Here is a 19,242-nt window from a genome sequence, read left to right as displayed (position 1 = left end):
TTCCGGTGGCCCACCTGAATTCAGCTTCCGAACATCGAACGTTCGGCACTGGGGTCATTGTCAACCAAGCTGGGGAGTACGAGTCTACGCTGACGCTGCTGTACGCCACAGTACCACTGGCGTCGGTGATCGGTCATGCCCCATGGGAGAAAGCTGAGTCTTACTGACTTGGCGAAAAAACGAAAAACAATTTTTGCTGATTCCACCAGAATTGGCAAAGGTGACTAGCACAGTTACGTGCGGTTGATACATAGCGGCCGCCGCGTGATATGCATAGACACATGCCACGCGCGCATACCACGCGCGCGGCGTACCCTGTGGCAGACAACAAAATGTAGTCATCGGAGGCGGCTAATATTTAATGGTTATAAAGGGCAAGCGAGGGTATTTGGTCGCGGATATAAAACCTCTGCGGTGAAAATTAGCATAAATGGCAGGAAATAATCACCGAGCGAAGCGAGTTGATTTTTAACCCAAATATGCTAATTTTCAGCCCAGAGGTCTTACATGCGCAACCAAATACCCGAGCGCACCGTTTATAACCTCATTATAATATGTTGAAGTTAAAAACAAGTGGACAATTTCGTTATTTAGGGCCGAAGTTGGAACAACAGTTCAGGAGCGCCCAGCCTCATACAAACTCTAAAAAGAATGTTTCAGAACGCACGCGCGTGCACAGTTGCATTCATAAACTACGGTTACACAACAAATCCATATCGCGATTAGACATCGAACTTGAAGAATTTTTTCTTAAAAAAAACGCTCATAAAACTTTAAAAAATTGTGGTGTTGTTACACAGACTCCGCTGCTTACAGAAACTCTTCATATTTTGGTTCGTCAAGCTGCACTAGCCTAAAATTTAACGATCAAAAACATCTGAAGCCATAGACTTGTTCGACATTACGGCGCGTTGAACTCTCAAGTTGGCGTTCGAAATTTGCGCGAGCTCAAAAATGTTACGCGGCGCGCAGGTCTTCTTGTTGAGAATATAAACCCGGCTCCAGCCAATCAGATTGCCGGATTCCAGCCAAGCATATTATAATTGACATGTAAAAACTGATGTTTATGTGATATTGGTTAAAAATATAATACAACCGATTTAGAATAATGAAAACGACAAAAACTAAGGAGAAGTTTTTAAAAACTTACCTGAGGTAAAGGCATAATGCTGTATATAAAGTCTTTGCAGTGGGAAGTAAATTAATTGCGTCGTTCGAACTTATTGTAGACTCCCTAGAATATCGTCAATCAGCACAACAACAAACCTTCGGGGGATTTCGAGTCAAAATTAGAACGATCGTAAAACTTCGGGATGTGAAAAATACGCTCGGGAAATGACATGTTTTTATCGATATCTCGCGATCCGCGCGCAGTCGCCAAGTCAAATATCGACCGTTGGCATTAAAAAAATGTGTTTTAAAAATGGTACAAAGTGGGAGTGCCACTCTTAATTCTCTAATATGGCTTTCAACTGGCGTTCCCTGTCCTCAGTAGCTATGTTAGTCTTTTTCGTTTTAAGTAAGCCTTTGAAACCACCAAATACTACTACTACTACTACTACTACTACTACTACTACTACTACTACTACTAATAATAATAATAATAATAATTATGGAAGAATTTCAACTCTGCCTCTTGAATACAGCTTTTAATGTATCACTTGTGAGCAAATGCATTCTAAAAATTATTGCAAGGAATTCACTGATTGGTTGCGGGAAAATAAATAAATTCCTTTCAGGGGGAAAGTTTTCTATTTAGCGACCACACCGGTTTGTTTGTTCATTCGGCTCAGGAGGTCAAACTGAGTTTTTTCCTCAGCTTCCTACATAAAAGGTTGGTATGGTAAAACAAGGTGGTGGAAATGTCTCGCAGATAAAATGGGTAATGTCTACTCCGCATGCGCAATGAAATATGCAAATTTTCAGACCTGCTCCGCCAAAGGAAGGAGATAATGTTTGAGCTCGGAGGTGGGTTGCAATATACTTAGGGACGGACCATTAGATCTTGGGAGGGGGGTGGTCAAAAACAGAAAAAAAAAATTTTCAGAGCAGAAAGTTAGGAAAAAAAAATCTTCAAACTAGTTTGCAAAATAAAAAAAAAAATAAATAAGAAGACAAAGGCGTAAAAAAAAAATCTGCAAAAGTCTTTAAATTTTGAATTTTTTTAGATTTTACCGACAGTAAGCAACTTTCTGTATTTTTAATACATCCTCCCAGCACATTTTTAATTTTAATTTATACATTTAGAGTGACTGTATCCCTTATACTGGAAGTTGTGATTATCTTATCTTTTCAGGACTTTTGTATTCTGATCACTTGAAAATTATGAAATTATAGAGCCTGTTTTCTACTTTGTTCCTGCGTACAAACCAAGCAGGTACACTAGGTAAAACATTGAAACTATGGTATGGTTGTCAAGACAGAAAGTTGTATTTGCCTTTTAAGATCAAGGTAAACAGATGCAGGCCACATCAGTTTCATTTTTTCACAGCATTTTATTACAATGATGAATGCAAGAATGGGTGCACGAACAAGTAGAAACACGTCAATAATGATAAAACAACATATCAAGTCATTATGTATTATTTTGCTTTTAAAAAGGCATTTTCAATTCTTTTTTCTCAAAAAACAGCCTCAAAAAACAACAGCAACACATGTTTTAACATTCAACAATACACTACGTAGCATGCCATCTATCCAACAAATCCCAACACAAAAACACATAAAAGGGTTGAACTTTGAAAGTTTCTCGATAGCAAATACTGAATAAATCTGCATGGTTAATCGTTTTTGTGTAGCAAATTTCAAAGAAATTGGACAAGCCCTTTCAGAGAATACAGATTTTTTGACCATGAATGGCATAAATTGCCCAAAAAGACAAATATTGAAATTTCAACACATCTATACACATCCAATCAATTTGGACATGCTGCTACAGAGAAATAGATGTTTTGATCAAAAAAGGGCAACAATTGCTCTAAAAACACAAATATGCAAATTCACTATATTATTTAGCTTATTTAGCTTCTCAGCTTGTCAAAATCAATTGTAAGTCATGAGATATGCATGATGTTTGGTTGGGTGAATGTAGGCATTTCACCACGCAGTAGAAAGGGAAGCCAGGAAACCAAAATAGTCAATTTTCAAAACTATACGAAGCTACTGAGGAGCAAGAAGACCATGTTTCAGAGGAAGATGTGTAATCCGAAAAAATGCTCCCAAAGTGCCACCAAATAACACCATTTTTATCTCTATTTTCAAAGCTCCAACAGCAGGAGGGGGGACACCCCCTCCTGACCTCCCCCCGCAAAAATACTCCCCAAGTGCCACCAAATAACACCATTTTAATCTCTACTTTTCAAAAGCTCCAACGGCAGGAGGGGGACACCCCCTCCTGACCACCCCCCACAAAAATACTCCCCAAGTGCCACCAAATAACACCATTTTAATCTCTATTTTTCAAAAGCTCCAACGGCAGGAGGGGGACACCCTTTCTTGACCACCCCTTGCAAAAATACTCCCCAAGTGCCACCAAATAACACCATTTTAATCTCTATTTTTCAAACGCTCCAACAGCAGGAGGGGGACACCCCCTCCTGACCACCCCCCGCAAAAATACTCCCCAAGTGCCACCAAATAACACCATTTTAATCTCTATTTTTCAAAAGCTCAAACAGCAGCAGGGGGACACCCCTCTCCTGACCTCTTCCCAGTGACCGCTTGCGTGGCCGCTTGTGGTGCTTGGCACCACATGTTTGCCCTCTTTATCTTCAGACAGCGACAAACGAAAAAAAAATTATAAATCTGAAAATTTACTCTGAAAAAAAAAATTTGCACAGCTAATCTCAATTGGAAAAAAAAAATTCAGAAATTTACAATAGTAAAAAAAAATTTTCACAATTTCATTGTGACCACCCCCCTCCCAAGGTCTAATGGTCCGTCCCTTATGAATCTTTATAGGAACACGGTCCCTGATAGAAACAACGTTTGCACGAAATGTCGATCTGAATCGATATTACAGTTTACACGCCAGACCGAACTGTCAATAATTTTAAAAGCCCTGTAAACTCATTCTAAGATATGTACTGTAAGATTATCTGCTTGGAGGGTCAATGATTTCCGGGAGGCGGGGCACTGATCAACGATTTAAGAGTCTTGTTTTGGAGCCGCAGGTGTAACTGTGCAGCCGTGTGAGCCTCGGAGAGGGGACACTGTAAGAACAAAAGACTACCTCTGGCCGCGGCCGAGGGGTCACTACATTTATATATTGTTGTTTACAAGAAAGAGCAGCCACTGTCTACCGTGGATTACATACGTATATGATTAATTCCTCATTCAAAATAGAGTTGTATTCATATTTATGTTTGTCAATAAAGAACGGTGTTTGTTTATTGTGTATTGTTCATGTTTGTTTGTATGTTTTTTAACAAATATAGTCAGTACATGGTACTTCAAAAAGTTTCTAAAACAATCCAACATATAGCTTACCTAGCCTTTTTCATGAGGAGTATTAACGAGTCACGTGAGTCCACAACTCTCCCTGAATACTCTCACCCTTTCCAATAACACACTAAGAAAGGGTGCACTATAAACATTTTCAATTCCCGCAATTGCTTATCTTTTGACATTAGTATTGTTATCAATATTGAGTTTCTGACAAAGAAAGAATTTCTGCCGGATTTCTTCAAGTTCTACAAATTTACATTAAAGGAAGATGTGTACCAGTGTTTCTTCTTGGTCACTAATATGGCATTTCCCATAACTTAAAAGTTTTGTCATTTTTCCTGTGATTAGGCTTCTGTGAAATATTTTCCATTTTAAATAATCTACTGAATTACAATTCCTGTTGTTCCTGTCTTCACTGCACGAGCTTACAGTCTTTCCACTTGCGCCCTCAACGACTGATCCGAGCGAATAGAGGGTGCGAGCTGGTGGTTTGATCAATAATTTTGTAGAAAATGTTGAGTTTTGATATCACTAGTTGGTCTAAAATCAACCATTTTGATATCATCCTTGTAGGAAAATTTGCTATTAAAAAAAAATTACCGACCGCTCGATGTTTGAAATTCAACGTTTTACTTTCTCTAAGAGCTTTGAAATGAGTCTAACAAGTTTTAAAAAGTTAATGTAAAAGTTTGAATCCGAACATCTGTTCCCGAGGCGCATTCCGAGTGCCATAAAGCCTGTCATAATCTTTTAAAAATATTTTCTCGTTTTCATAACACCGACACAGAAAGCCAGAAGATCGGTTAATGAGGACGCTCGTGATCGACCACGAGCGAATGACTATCAGCTCCGATGTCGCGGCTATATATAGTAACAATCCTGATATTGCGATCAGTGATATTCCATAAAGCTGCACAGCAGGACTTGTCTGGATGTGTTAGCAGTAATTCATGTATAATGACACTATACTAAAGTAAATAAAGTAATGTAATACTATATGTTTCATACTGTCAATCAATTACCCGATGAAAACGTTGTCAGATAAAGCCATTTAGAAATCTGATGATGTTTTGAGAAAGCACCGTTCCTAGTATTGCTGACATCCGTGATAGTGTGATTAAAAATAAATCTGAAAATCCAAGCACGATTGGAATCGGCAAGGCATTCAGTATAGCGTATTGCAATCACACTGCAGGCTCAGCTTCTGGTGACCAGTCTTGCTGACAAGACCTGTAATTTTTGGTAAGGATTACTAGGCGCTAAGCTATTCTTTTCAAAGTCTCTGTATAACTATTCACATGTTACAATTAAGAGCTTTAGCCTACTTGTATCTTTCCAAATTAGTCTCTGTACAACTGTTCACACAAATGCCCTACATCGTGGCATAGACAGCGGGATGCGAAGCGAGGTCTATGATCTTAGGTTGTGTATATATACGTAAAGTAACGCCCTTACCGAATCGACAATTGACCAGTCACTTTGTCTTAAGAAATGATAGCTGAGCAACAGTTTTGCTTTCGTAATAATACAAACATTTATTACATATTGCCGGGTGTTATTATGTGTAATTTGATTTCGATGAAGTGGTTACTTTCATGGCCTGTGTGCGTTAAGATTATCGTCTTTAAAAACTGTGTCACATGGTTTACATAATGTGGAACATCTTCGGCTTTCCTTCCAAGATATTTAGGGGTTATTACACGAAGTTTTGGCAATACCGCGTCGTATGCTCGTGATGTGTCCGTATTTTGACGAGTTGCGCAGCAACGAATCAAAATGCGATATACATCACGAAAATACGACGCGGTATCGCCCAAACTTCGTGTAGGCCTAATAACCCTTTTATCATGGATGCATGCTTTGGTTATGACTGTTTTCCTACGGACGTTCCGAAATTGGCAACGAAATCAACTGAAATCGACCTACTTGCTTCTCGCTGTACTCATAAAAAGTTGTTGTTAAGGAGTGATGACAACCGTATCACTTTTTGATATTATTCGGCTGTTGGGCCATTCCACTTCAAGGGAGGGTTTATGGCACACTTTTAAAGCGAACAATTTAAACATTAAGATATCGACACAGGTTTTCACAATTTGAAGATTTATTTTTAGCTTAAAATGGTGGTGGAAGTAAAACATACGCTGGAGTGTATAAAATGGGGGTGTTTTCGTGTTTTGGAAAATAATCTCATCCCTTCGCGAAAGTTATGAGGCCCGCCAAAATCGGGTCAAAATACTCGCGCCGCGCGAGCGTTCGATTTCAAACTCGATTGAGTATGAACATCTGAGAGCATAGAGTTAAAGTAAGCAGCTTTGCGACATCTATGAATGCACAGTGGATTTAATAGCCGTACCAGTCAGTTTATCATCAAGAATTATACATGTCCTCAGACGTCAAATATGTCGAATTTACCATCTTAGAAAGGAATTTGGGCAGATTAGGGAAAACCTGAAGTGAGTACACTGTAAGCTGTAGCATTGTAACTCGTTCGGGATTTTGTTGCTGTATTTGCTGTATTGCTGTATTTACATCGTCTGCTCGTATATTTAATTACTTGCTTGCCTAAATAGAAATAAACTTCTTTTAACAACCTGAACGAAAGTTTGACTTTCCTTAGTATCTTACATTGTATCCGAAACCCGCACGGGACACAATTATATATGCCCTGTGAATCTCACTGAAAGGTACAAAATCGGAAATATAGTATGTGCACCTTGCCTGTCGCGAGTATTCTCAGTGCGGTTGGATTTTTGTGGCTCATGGCTGTAAACGATTTAATATACACCTATACTTAAACTTGCCAACAGAAACTTGTCGTAAAGCGGTTCTATCATGATACACTGTCAGTCGGGACCGTGATCTTCAACAGCGTAGACGACATGAAAACACTGCACCGTATGGGATAGGCCGTGAACGATGACAGGTTTCGGCAAAACATACACATTTTCAATGCGATCGTTTGTATTTTTTTGGTATAACTGTACTTGTACCTATTAAGTGCAATGCCTGTGAACTGACAAAAAACAACAGATTTTAACATTAATCACAATGACGTTTCAGAGTGTCACAAGTCTTATTCTCTCGGCTGTTTTACATGTATATGAACATACCAGCGAATGTCACGCGTTAACGCGTAGCTGTAAGTAGTTCGGACCGTTCAGTTTTTACGGCCGGGGGGGGGGGCGGCAAAATCTTGTCGCCGGTGTTCAAAAAAATGATGACCCCCCCTGCATTTTTCGCGAAAAAATGATGAACCCCCCTTTGTCAGACGAAAAATTTGATGACCCCCCCCCCCCCGCTGAAAAATAACCAAAACCCATATGTCAAATTTACCCGCACGGTTTGGATTTGAACTCCAGTACGCAGCGCACTTTATTCGTGTAGCAGAGATGCCAGTGTACAAACTTCTCAGCCACATCCATGCAAACGTCTGTTAATTAGGACGACTGTACGGCAATTTTTAACTTCATTTCCATAGACAACTTATGTCCATGGACATTGTATAAAGTAAACTTAATTGGAGTGGTTCGCCAAAGGCAGCCCTCCGGTTAAGAGGGTCATGGGCCATTACGTAAAGTCAACTTTATTCTAGTGGGCAACCAAAGGTGGCCCACTGGTAAAAAGAGGGTCGATCATGGCCATTGCATGAAGTAAACTTTACTGAACAGGGCCGCTGAAGGGGTCCGGCCGTTAAGATGGTCGTAGGGTATTACAACTAAGTCAATTTATTGTAGTGGGCCGCCGCAGGCGGCCGCCGGTAAAGAGGGTCGATCATGGCCATTGCATGAAGTAAACCTAATTGGAGTGGGCCGCCAAAGGCGTCTGCCCGCTAAGAGGGTCATGGGTAATACATAAAGTATATTTATTGTATTGGGCCGCCGAAGGCGGCCCGCCGGTAAAGAGGGTCAATCATGGCCATGGCATAAAGTGGACTTTATTGTAGGTATTATGTTTTTGAAAATGTGGTGACCCCCCCTTTCCTACCAGTGAAAAAGTGATGACCCCCCCTTCTTGGATTCCAAAATTATGATGACCCCCCCCCTGGATTTTGCCGGCCCCCCCGGCCGTAAAAACTGAACGCGTAGCTGTAAGTAGTTCGGTTACAGTAAAAATATACTTCGTATTTTAACTAGTTTAAAATACGGGTTCATATCGGTAGCGTCTAAACTATAGAAGAATGGCGATACAGGCATAGCATGTATGATAACGATATATATGCCCTGCTGATGATCAAATGATTCGATATGAGATATTTGATGCATGCGAGGATAATTCCTTCCAAACACACAGCTGTCGTAGTAAATTCAGCTGCGCTTTATACTTGGTGACAGGGAAATCCTCCTATTATATAAGTCGGCGGCTTTAAACTTTTGAAAGGTCACGTCGTCACATTCACAGCATGCACGACACATCATTGACATTTTACCGTACTGTGTGAGAGATGGGCAAAGCTTCGTACACACGTCGTACATTCTTTTCTCAGCACTGGTACAGTAGATATATCACAGAGAGAGAGTGTAAAAGATATCACTCGTAGGCTGCTCGTATAGGTCTGTATAGTTAATCTATTGCGCAAATGTCAATAGGTCAGCATAGTTTTACAGAAGCTGCTGTCGATCCATGGCACAGATGTTATACGATACGCAAATGAAAAAAGATATGCATGACAACTTCGACGCAAACTGCGTTCATCGCCATGACTAATGTAATTAAAATTGCATGCCTCTGCTTCAAATTATCATCATAATTCGTTAACAGATTTCTGCAAATGGGAATTTCATTTCTTATTTGTTTGAACAACATACAAACTCTTATCATCATGAAAGGATTACAAAATTTATTAGTGCTGATAAATCCCTAGAGTTAGGCAAATGCTTTAAGTTGGTTTGAAGAGTCGATATCAACATAAGTATTCTAGAATTTCTCGTTCTCGGCTACAGTTAGACAAACTGGTCAGAACAAACCAACCATAAGTGTATATATATGTGTGTATATATATATATATATATATATATATATATATATATATATATATATATATATATATATATATATATATATATATATCCTTTAAGAAATTATACCTGTAACCTAAGTTTGACGTACATTCCAATGGTCAAATAGATACCAGTTATCACTAGTAAGGTGGTGGAAACCATGGCGAGTGGCCAGAGTATAAAAATGTAAATGAGCAACGACGATTTAGTGGCGACAATTTTGCATTCCATAAACGCGGGAACTCAAAAAGTTTATTCTATGATAAAGGTTAAGGTGCAACGTCAGATTGTATGCTACAGATGTTTTCGCTTCTTTCATGAAGAAATTAAAAATATCACGTCTGCTACCATAACAGTGAACTCATACAATATATACCATTGCAATGCAAACATTAAAGCAAGTAACCACAAACGCTTAGAACAGAATGAACGCGTGGAGTCTTAAAAAACACCTTCATTATTCGGTCGGGGATACAGAAGCCATTTCATTACTGGCGCCCTCAATATAAACTATGCGTTGCCTGGAAGACCAGAAACACAGTGTTGTTTTCCCTCTATACCTCATTACAACGTATTTCTAGTAATGTACATTCCCTCGAGGAAATAAACTTACGCTATAACCTTCATAACCAGGTGACAGACGTTCGACGTGACCTCGCATTGAGAATAACCGTCAATCGAATCATATGAAATATGTGTATATATACGCAATCCAACAGATCTGACATACTAAACATGTCGGAATGTCAAAAAACGCCTTTGTCGAACATAACAGATTTGAAGTTATAATAATGTCAAGACAACTTGTGGACTTGAGGGGAAACAATCCACGTGTTTTCACTTGGTAAAAAGACTTGGAAGATTTACGATACAATTGTAATTAGTTTAGATATAAATGTCAGAGTTGTGAAACAAACCCCTTTTAAAATAATATAAATTCTTCTAAGCTCGTTCAATTCACCAATTATTTAAGCATTACCGAGCTCACACATCTCTAGATCTACTCATCACGTTTATGCAATGATGCGGCGACGAGTTAGAACGAAACTCAGATATATCATAGAGCTATCAGCTTCGATATATAGATTGGCTTGCCTTTAACATGCAAATAATTCAGATAAACAATAACTCCCGCCATAGGCGGGTATACACGAGATTTTTGTACGATTTGCGACATATAGTACGAGCCGATAAGATATGGAGCGATTTGTACAAAACAAATCAAATGTATGTTATATGAACTTCTTTGCCTCTGTCATCTCATCGGGGTATTTTCGTCACTTTAAGCCCCAAATGCAAATAAAGGACGCCTGAGAGATGGAAGGTCGGAACAGGCGACAAAAAGTGACAGTGTAAGTATGGCAAAGTGCCAAAAGTACAGTAAGGCATTGCTAAAATGAGGATGAAAAAGTTTACACCTGTGTTTAAAACACACTAAATATTGATTTAACCATTTATGTATTTTATTTATTTATTTATTTATTTATTTATTTATTTATTTATTTATTACCCCCAAAGTTTCCCAAGCTTAATGCCTATAAATTGGTTTCCGCATTAAACCTCTACACTAAAACAGTATTATAGCATCGGGGGAATGAGCGCCCGACCAATCAGAATGGCGCCATGGTTGCATGATATATCAATAATAAACATTTGACACTGAATTATACTACCAGCCCTCTCAATCAAGTCGGAGATGGCGATGGGACGGGGGTTTGGATGGGGGTGTATGTTACCTTACACTTGATTCAAACCTATGAAAAATTACTGTGGCTTGATGTATATTTTTTTACTCATTTTATCTATTTATTTCAACTTTCATAAAGTGGCCGAATTACTGATACAGCCATGTTTATTAAAAGAGAATGCAATAAAATGTAATCAGACATTCCATGGTTGAATAACTGTCAATTTCCAACTATGCATCCGTTTAATTGGCTATGCTTCTGAAAATATTTTCAATTTACCGGGATAGCAAACATGATACACGACCACAGTGTATCATGATGTAGTTTTCATCACATCCAAGCAGGGGCGTAGGAAGCTCTTAACGGTTGGGGGGGGGGGTGGGGGGGCAAAGGTAACCTATATTCTGGTGATGAATGAATTACGATCTAAAATTTGCATATATTAAAATATTAAATCATACACGAATAAATTCAAATAATTAAAACAGGCCAAAATCAATATAAATAGTAAAAAATGTAATGAAAGCACCACTACTTTCACATACGGCAATGTCTCAATATTTGTGTTTTTATGTATTAGGCCGTGTAAAGAAAATTCTTTGTTTGCCGTCCTTGGATTTTTGAAAAACCTACCAGCCAGCCAGCAAAAAAAGCAAAGTAAACACACAACATAGATCAATCGCATAAACTTTAACCTTCCCATCGGTTTATGGGTCACAAGTATGAAAAATCATCTGTTACATTTACAACAGTGTTTTTTATGCTCTTCATTAATCATGTTGAAAGCAATGCTTGGAAACACAGGTTATATTTGTATAAGTACAACAAGCATACTTAGAATTAGGTGACTGTGAGTCTGAACAAAAATTCCACAATAAACAATGGCAATAAACACTATACCAGTACATAGGCCCTAGTGTACCACATGTACAGTGTGATAGTAATCAACTGGTTGTGTTACGCAGATCTATAGTTTGTCTCTGACGGAGGTTTATGCACTAGGTAGTCATAGGCAAGAGTAAAACTATTAAAATAACAAGATCTCAATTATGAATAAAAAGCATATTTGCGACAAATGTAAAAGATGCAAATTACGTATTACGACGATGTTTACGAAGTTTTGAAGAAAACAAAATATATTTGAATCAACACCTAGTGAAGGAACATAAGAACTTCACCGTTTACGCAATGGCTTCAATTTTGCAACGTGTCTAAGTGACATTTGTATATTAATTATGACATGTACATTTAAGATCGAGATCTGTATTGATGTTTACGATTGGACGTATATTTCCATCTTTAATTCATATCTATCATATGATCCAAACCAAGCCTTAAACATAACGTTTAAAATCCCATTCTAAAATAATACGGGAAAGGGAATACAAAGGACAAGAGAGAAAAATACAACAGACAGGGCATGGAGGACAGACAATTGGAGAAGCGTATCTTTGGCGATGGCAGCTGTCAAGCTTGTCTACCGAGAAATAAAGTCTATGTACTAACGAACTCTGAACATCTCGTGTAGTCAATCGAAGATTACCAGCACCTCTCAGCAAGCTAAGACGAGTCCATGAGTAAAAGTAGGCCAAGATGAGGTAATGAGATAATAGGAGAAAAACGAGTAGTAACAGTTGTTCTGACAACTGTACACTATGTATTTCAACATGTTGGGGTAAGCTTAGAACAAAAAGGTGTTATTGCAAAACCTGAAAATTCCAAACATTTACATGCAAAAGTTACTGAGTATAACAAAGCATGTAGTTGTCACTCAGAAAACAAATGCTAAACATCTTGGTAAAAGGTAAAACTACTATCCCTTCAATAAAATTACAATTTTTACAGTAAGAAGAGTGGGTAGCTGAACAAATCATAACAGTCTCGAGTACAAATCCTCCTTTTTCAGTGTCAAAGAAATACTAGTCCTGATCACTGTTTCTGTTAAATGCTCCATTAGCTGTAACTTTAAAGGGTATTTATTCTGAATTTTGTGTATCAACTATTTTTTTAGCTAAATTCCAATAGCGCCGATCGCGATGTCAGGTTTGTTACTTAATATAGATGCACGCGCGACTTCAGACACCCGGCTGCCTGAAACTCGGACAATTTTTTTCATGCGCGGTCGTTGTTGTAGATCAGTTATAGTCTGAGCCATAAATTCATAGGAATTGGTGTGAGTTTTTGTATTCATTATAACACTAGCAGGTTTTGATATCATCGTTCTTGCCGAAAATGCGGACTAAAAGTTATTTTTGCATATTAATGACAGAAAACTGACGCTATTGCATACTAAAATGCTAAATATTCTGCTTGTCAAGACAGCGATGCCGAATGGTCATTGCTATTTTGAAAACTGAATTCTAATCCGGACTTATAAAATGTCCAAATCGTTTTTTAGCAGAAAAAAAATGTTCAAAGTAAGGGCAACAACGAACATTTCACCGGCGGTACCTGCCTGCCACGGTGCAGATCCATCATGGTGATCAATCGCGGATCGTGGAAAACCTGATGGAAATTCAGTTCCGTTCCTTATGATACGAAGCTAAACCAGTCAAGAATTGTTTTCGATCCGTCTTGTATGGAGACCAAAAAGATTTTACGCATGCACTTCCGCCGATTTGAAAACTTTGAGGGAGAAATCAACTTGTGAAACGGTTGATTGATCTTCACTTACTGTACACTGCAGTCCGCTACAACAGGAGGTGCACATGTACACTTCACGTACAGCGGTTGGTGTACCCCTTTAAGATAGGTAATCTGATTTGTATGAAAACGATCGTACGACATTTGCGTTTTTGCGACATTAAAGTAAATTACTGCGACATCGCTAACAAAGGAAGGGCACATCCCGCCGTATTTTCGATCATACGATCTGTGTTTGTTTTTCCAACCCGCACGCGGACGGCAAACAAAGAGTTTATTTTACGGCGCCTTAACTCCAGTTGTTTAACTCCCTACATAGCACCATTGAGGTAGTCTCTGCTACCTCCATGATAGCACTCAGAAATAGTTGGGACTTAGCCGTAGTCAATGTGTATTTGTAAAAGTTGGGGGGAGGGGGGGGCAACAGTATACCTTTGGCCCCCCCCCCTCAACTTCAGCATTGGGGGGCGACCGCCCCCCCTCCCTCTCCCCCGGTTCCTACGCCTATGCCAAGTAGTTTCATTCCTGTTTCGTATTTTTATCAACTCACCAATCTTTGTTCGATTATGTCTTCGTTACCAAAATAACTGTCACATCATGCAGCTGCGGCCACAGTAAAATAGAAGACCATGTTTTCAGAGAAGACTTTCACAGTGAAATGTTTCCTATATCTCATCGCTGTCAACATTAATATCGGTAGATTGCATGGCGGGTAAGTAGAAAATTACACAGAATCACAAATTCTTCTTTATGCCATACACAAAGGTTAATTATCGATAAGTTATTATTGGTTAGATTTTTTCCTCAGTTACGTCTTCCTTTCTCTTTATGTTTATTCCATTTTCTGAATTTTGATTTTGCATATACGTGCTCTTCCTTTCAAATGAAAAGTCAACATTTGACTTACCATTCTAGTTCGTGACATAAAGTAAAAAAAGTCTTGGTATTAAAGTGTAACAGATAACCGATTTGAGGTTTCCTAACCCATAGAATAGATGTGAGGTTTTCTAACCCATAGAACTGATGTGAGGTTTCCTAACCCATAGAACCGATGTGAGGTTTCCTAAGAACCGATGTGAGGTTTCCTAACCCATAGAATAGATGTGAGGTTTCCTAACCCATAGAATAGATGTGAGGTTTCCTAACCCATAGAATAGATGTGAGGTTTCCTAACCCATAGAACAGATGTGAGGTTTCCAAACCCATAGAATAGATGTGAGGTTTCCTAACCCATAGAATAGATGTGAGGTTTCCTAACCCATAGAATAGATGTGAGGTTTCCTAACCCATAGAACCGATGTGAGGTTTCCTAACCCATAGAACCGATGTGAGGTTTCCTAACCCATAGAATAGATACTGCCGTATCCGATGAAAGAAAAAGTTGTTAAAAATCCTAGCGCAAATACGCCAGTTGTCCGAAGGCAGCTTTATTTAGCTTTATATTCATAAAAATGTGAAGCACAATCTTCTTTGTCTATCCGTAAGTTTTTTCGTAAAGGTAGAATGTGCCTCGGGGCATATAATCTGACACTCAAACCTTTAAAGTACGTTTTGGTTAATGTGGGGCTCGTTTTGAAGCTCATGGAATAATTAAAGTTGTTAGCGACTTGTTGATTTTGCACATCAAAAATTTTATTTCTCCCACACATGTTTGGAATTTTGAATTTTAAATATCAATTAATGTTTGGTTATTTGTTTCTGTAGTTCAAAACTTTGCACCATGATTCCTTCTCCGATTTTTATTCCTGATATGAGAACAGCATTGTCGAAAGTTCCATTAAGAAAAGTTTTCGCAAAAGTTTATGTATTTTACTTTCAATTAAGGTGCATACTACCTTAGTGTTAACGTAAACACATTTCTGGTGAACTTTTCGACCTATACAGTGCCTATCCTTGTTTTGCATAAGCCTACATTCTCCATGCAATATTAGTCATGACTACAAAAATAATCACAACAACTGCCAGTATATCCCGTCTGATGGAAATATTATCTTTGACCATAGGCTATCGATATCTGGATGTTTGTTTGTACGTGCTTCGTCTTTGTCGCTCTACTGGAATTTGCACTCATTGTCTACGTTGCTAAGACAGTTCGGGATCCTAATCGAATTCGTCTGAAGAAGAAAACCAAACCTGAGGTAAAGCAATGCTTGATTCGCTATTTCTTAAATTAACACCTCGTCACTGATATTATCACAGTTCGACGATCAAGACTACAACAGCGATGATGATAAAGCAGTGCTGACCACAAAGCAATAACAACTACCATTTGATATTATGGTGATCGTCTAAGCTATGTCGTACACTGGGGTGGCAGATAAAGTTAATAGAACAAAGTGCATAACAGAGATAGGTGATTGCCCATCTGCCGTCGTCCGCATGTCTGTGTGTTCGTCAACTTCAATACAAATCGTTCACTGTTAGAACACTTTCAATTCTATACATGGCATACAGGTCCCTAGGAATGCCCTAACTCAGATTTATTCATTGTGACGAACTTTGAATATGTTAATTTTTAGGTCTGGTCTCTCCTACTTTTGGTCAAATTATATTTGTTCCTCACCGGCTAGTCAAACAACAATTCAGTTTGGTTAATAAATCCTTGGCGATATTGTAATTTATGTTTCTTCAAATCATGGCGTTTCCATGGTTGAATTTTAAGGTCAATCTTCTCGCTATCGATCAACAAACCACCTCTGAAACCGTGTGACCAGGAGGATAAGCTTATTAGTCATGTTAGATTACTTCGGGGCGTCCTTATTCAATCTCGCCAAAATTTTGATGTATATTTTAATTTTCGAGGTAATTTTCCGCTTGTACGAATCGCCTCTTTTCTGAATTTAGATAACAGCATCTATACCTGGTCTGTAGATTTCTCTCGAATCATTCACATTCGTTCGATTCTTATTTGTTATCATTCTTGTCTGTTTAAAATGCTATGTTTTCTTGTTCAAAAAGCTGTTCGTGTGGACTTAACAATTAAGTGTGGGCGCGATTTAATGTTTCGGGATTTTCAAGTGATATTTGTATATAATGACCGACATCTGAACTTCATGTGGTCAACCTGTGAATGTTGTTGTTTTCTCGGACGAATTGCACCTAAACTGTAGAGGTAGCTTGCTAAAGCTTGTAAGCTTGAAATGACAATGACGTTTGAATTATCATTCACTTCCCTAGGCTTTCAAAATGAAGCAGCTTCGATTGAGATTTTGTCCAAGAAAAACATCAACTAAAGTGTCTGTGGGGAAGGAGCGAGAGAATTTAAACGACGGCCATGAAGACTATGTCGGCACGTCAACGAGATCTCGCGACAACAGTAGCGACCAATGCGAAACTAAGATGCCTCAAGAATGTTTGGCTACAAAAATCGACAAGTTTTCACGAGTTCTCTTCCCAACATTCTTTGCGATTTTCAATATTGTCTACTGGATTTACTACTTGGTATTAAGCAAATCTTATGTTTTAGAAATCCATTAGAAATGTTGACTTTTCAAATTTGTTTTGTTTGTATTTTTTGAAAAATAATGTTTTATTTCTACGAGCAATGATATCCGCTTCCAGTTCACAATATAGTTGAGTATCTTATCAAGTTGATACTCGGTGTAATTTTATTGCTTGATTTTTCATAACTACGTCTCAATTCAAGTCGCGACAAATCTACCTTCACGAAGCTAAAATATCGCATTCAACCAATCTAGAGACATCACTTACTATTATGTAGTCGCTGAGTGACCATTTCAGTCACAAAAACTTAGGTATTTGTATTCAAATCAAACAAAGCGAAGATTAAAATTTTCCATGTAAAAATGAACTAATACAAAGTAGTAAAATCTCACCAACAGCGGGTCGCATTAAGTTCTGATTGCCGCAAATTTCTCAACCTTGCCTTGCCTTTATGTAAACCCTATAGTATATTACTGTCTACTTCTGTATGTAACATTAAATATTGGCATAACCTCATATCACTTTCCTGGGGTATCTATCAATGTACCTGTTTTTGGCCTTCTCTGATCTTCGTATGATTTCTGCTTGTTTCTCTTAACTTTATATTGGATAGACTTGTCGACGAGGAGATAGATGTAAAATATGATTGTTTGCTTCACAGTCTGAAGTATTTTACAATTATTTATTAATAAATGAAAAAGTGATAACTGACGGCAGAAAAGCAAGAAGACCTAAATATCAACACGACTTGAATTGAAGTAGTCACTGAAAAAAGAACAGAGTATTATATAACTGTGTCTTGATTTTTTCTTTATCTCCTAATACAGACATGAAACGTTTCTGAGGTATTGTTACCAGATTTATGAGATCAGAGTGCGTCTATAATCTTCACATTTTCAAAAATGCAGTCCTAAAGTGCAGTGTGTTTATCCATGAAGACAAATTACACTTGAATTACGGTATATAAAATTGAAATAAGCACCATGTTCATAATTGTGTATGTCATACAAAATTTAAAATTTTTAAGTAATATTTAGTATTACATTAGTATCATTGTTTATAAGTTCCTGCTACTGCTAATAAGTGATACTTTACGACACTAAAATCAAATGTTTTGGTCATATTTTTTGTAATCAGACCTCTGTGGGGAATATCTGTAGGTTTAAATCACTGACAGCGTCGCTCTCTTAGCTATATGCTTTGATTAACATTTGGCCATTGACCTTTGTCATTTTTTGTAAGCAAATAAAGGTTTGTAGTTTAATACCATTTTTAATCTACGCAGAGTGTTTTAATAAGTCAAGAATGTCAGCCTAATGCAATGTATGCCTTTGATCTTGTTACGTTCTTATGTGCATCTGTGACGGATTGAATTTAATATCGTCCGATATTTTGCTTAAGCCCTACAAAAAACGTTTGTGCTCACATCTCTATTTGTGCTCACATCTCCATATTTCGCAACAATTTCCCGCAGTTCAAGTTTACCATTTTATTTTTCAAGTTGTGATACGATGGTATTCAGTCAACAAGTGAGAGGATGATATCCAAAGATTTCAAATTACCAGTGTAAATGGATCTAAAATCATCTCTAAAAGTAGATCTTTAAGCTGACAGCAACTATTATAAATTTTTAAAATCCCATTGTAAAGCTGTTATTCAACAGAACTAATTCATTTGTTGTTCTACAGTTCTGCCCATTAAGTGCGTTTCACCTAGGTACTGCAACTCAGCGTATGAGACGAACACATTTCACCTACAACACAAACGATTAGCTTGGGTATCACGACACATTTCAAAGCCACCGACTCCTTGATTAATTACAGTAAACCAGCATAGGGCCGCCGCAGCCTAGACTAAGAGATATACTTGATCTACAATGTAACTGTTTTTACAAATTCAGCTAAGAGTCGAAGAGCTGAAACTTTAACCTGAAAGAAATGTTTAACACAGGGCCCGAATACGATGTCGACTTCGAGATCTGGCATGAACCTCAAATGTCAATTGTCAACGCAAGAAAAGAACTT

The sequence above is a fragment of the Ptychodera flava genome, chromosome 8, assembly GCF_041260155.1.
Source record: "Ptychodera flava strain L36383 chromosome 8, AS_Pfla_20210202, whole genome shotgun sequence".
In the NCBI taxonomy this organism is placed as follows: Eukaryota; Metazoa; Hemichordata; class Enteropneusta; family Ptychoderidae; genus Ptychodera; species Ptychodera flava.
Note: the sequence above shows the minus strand (reverse complement) of the source record.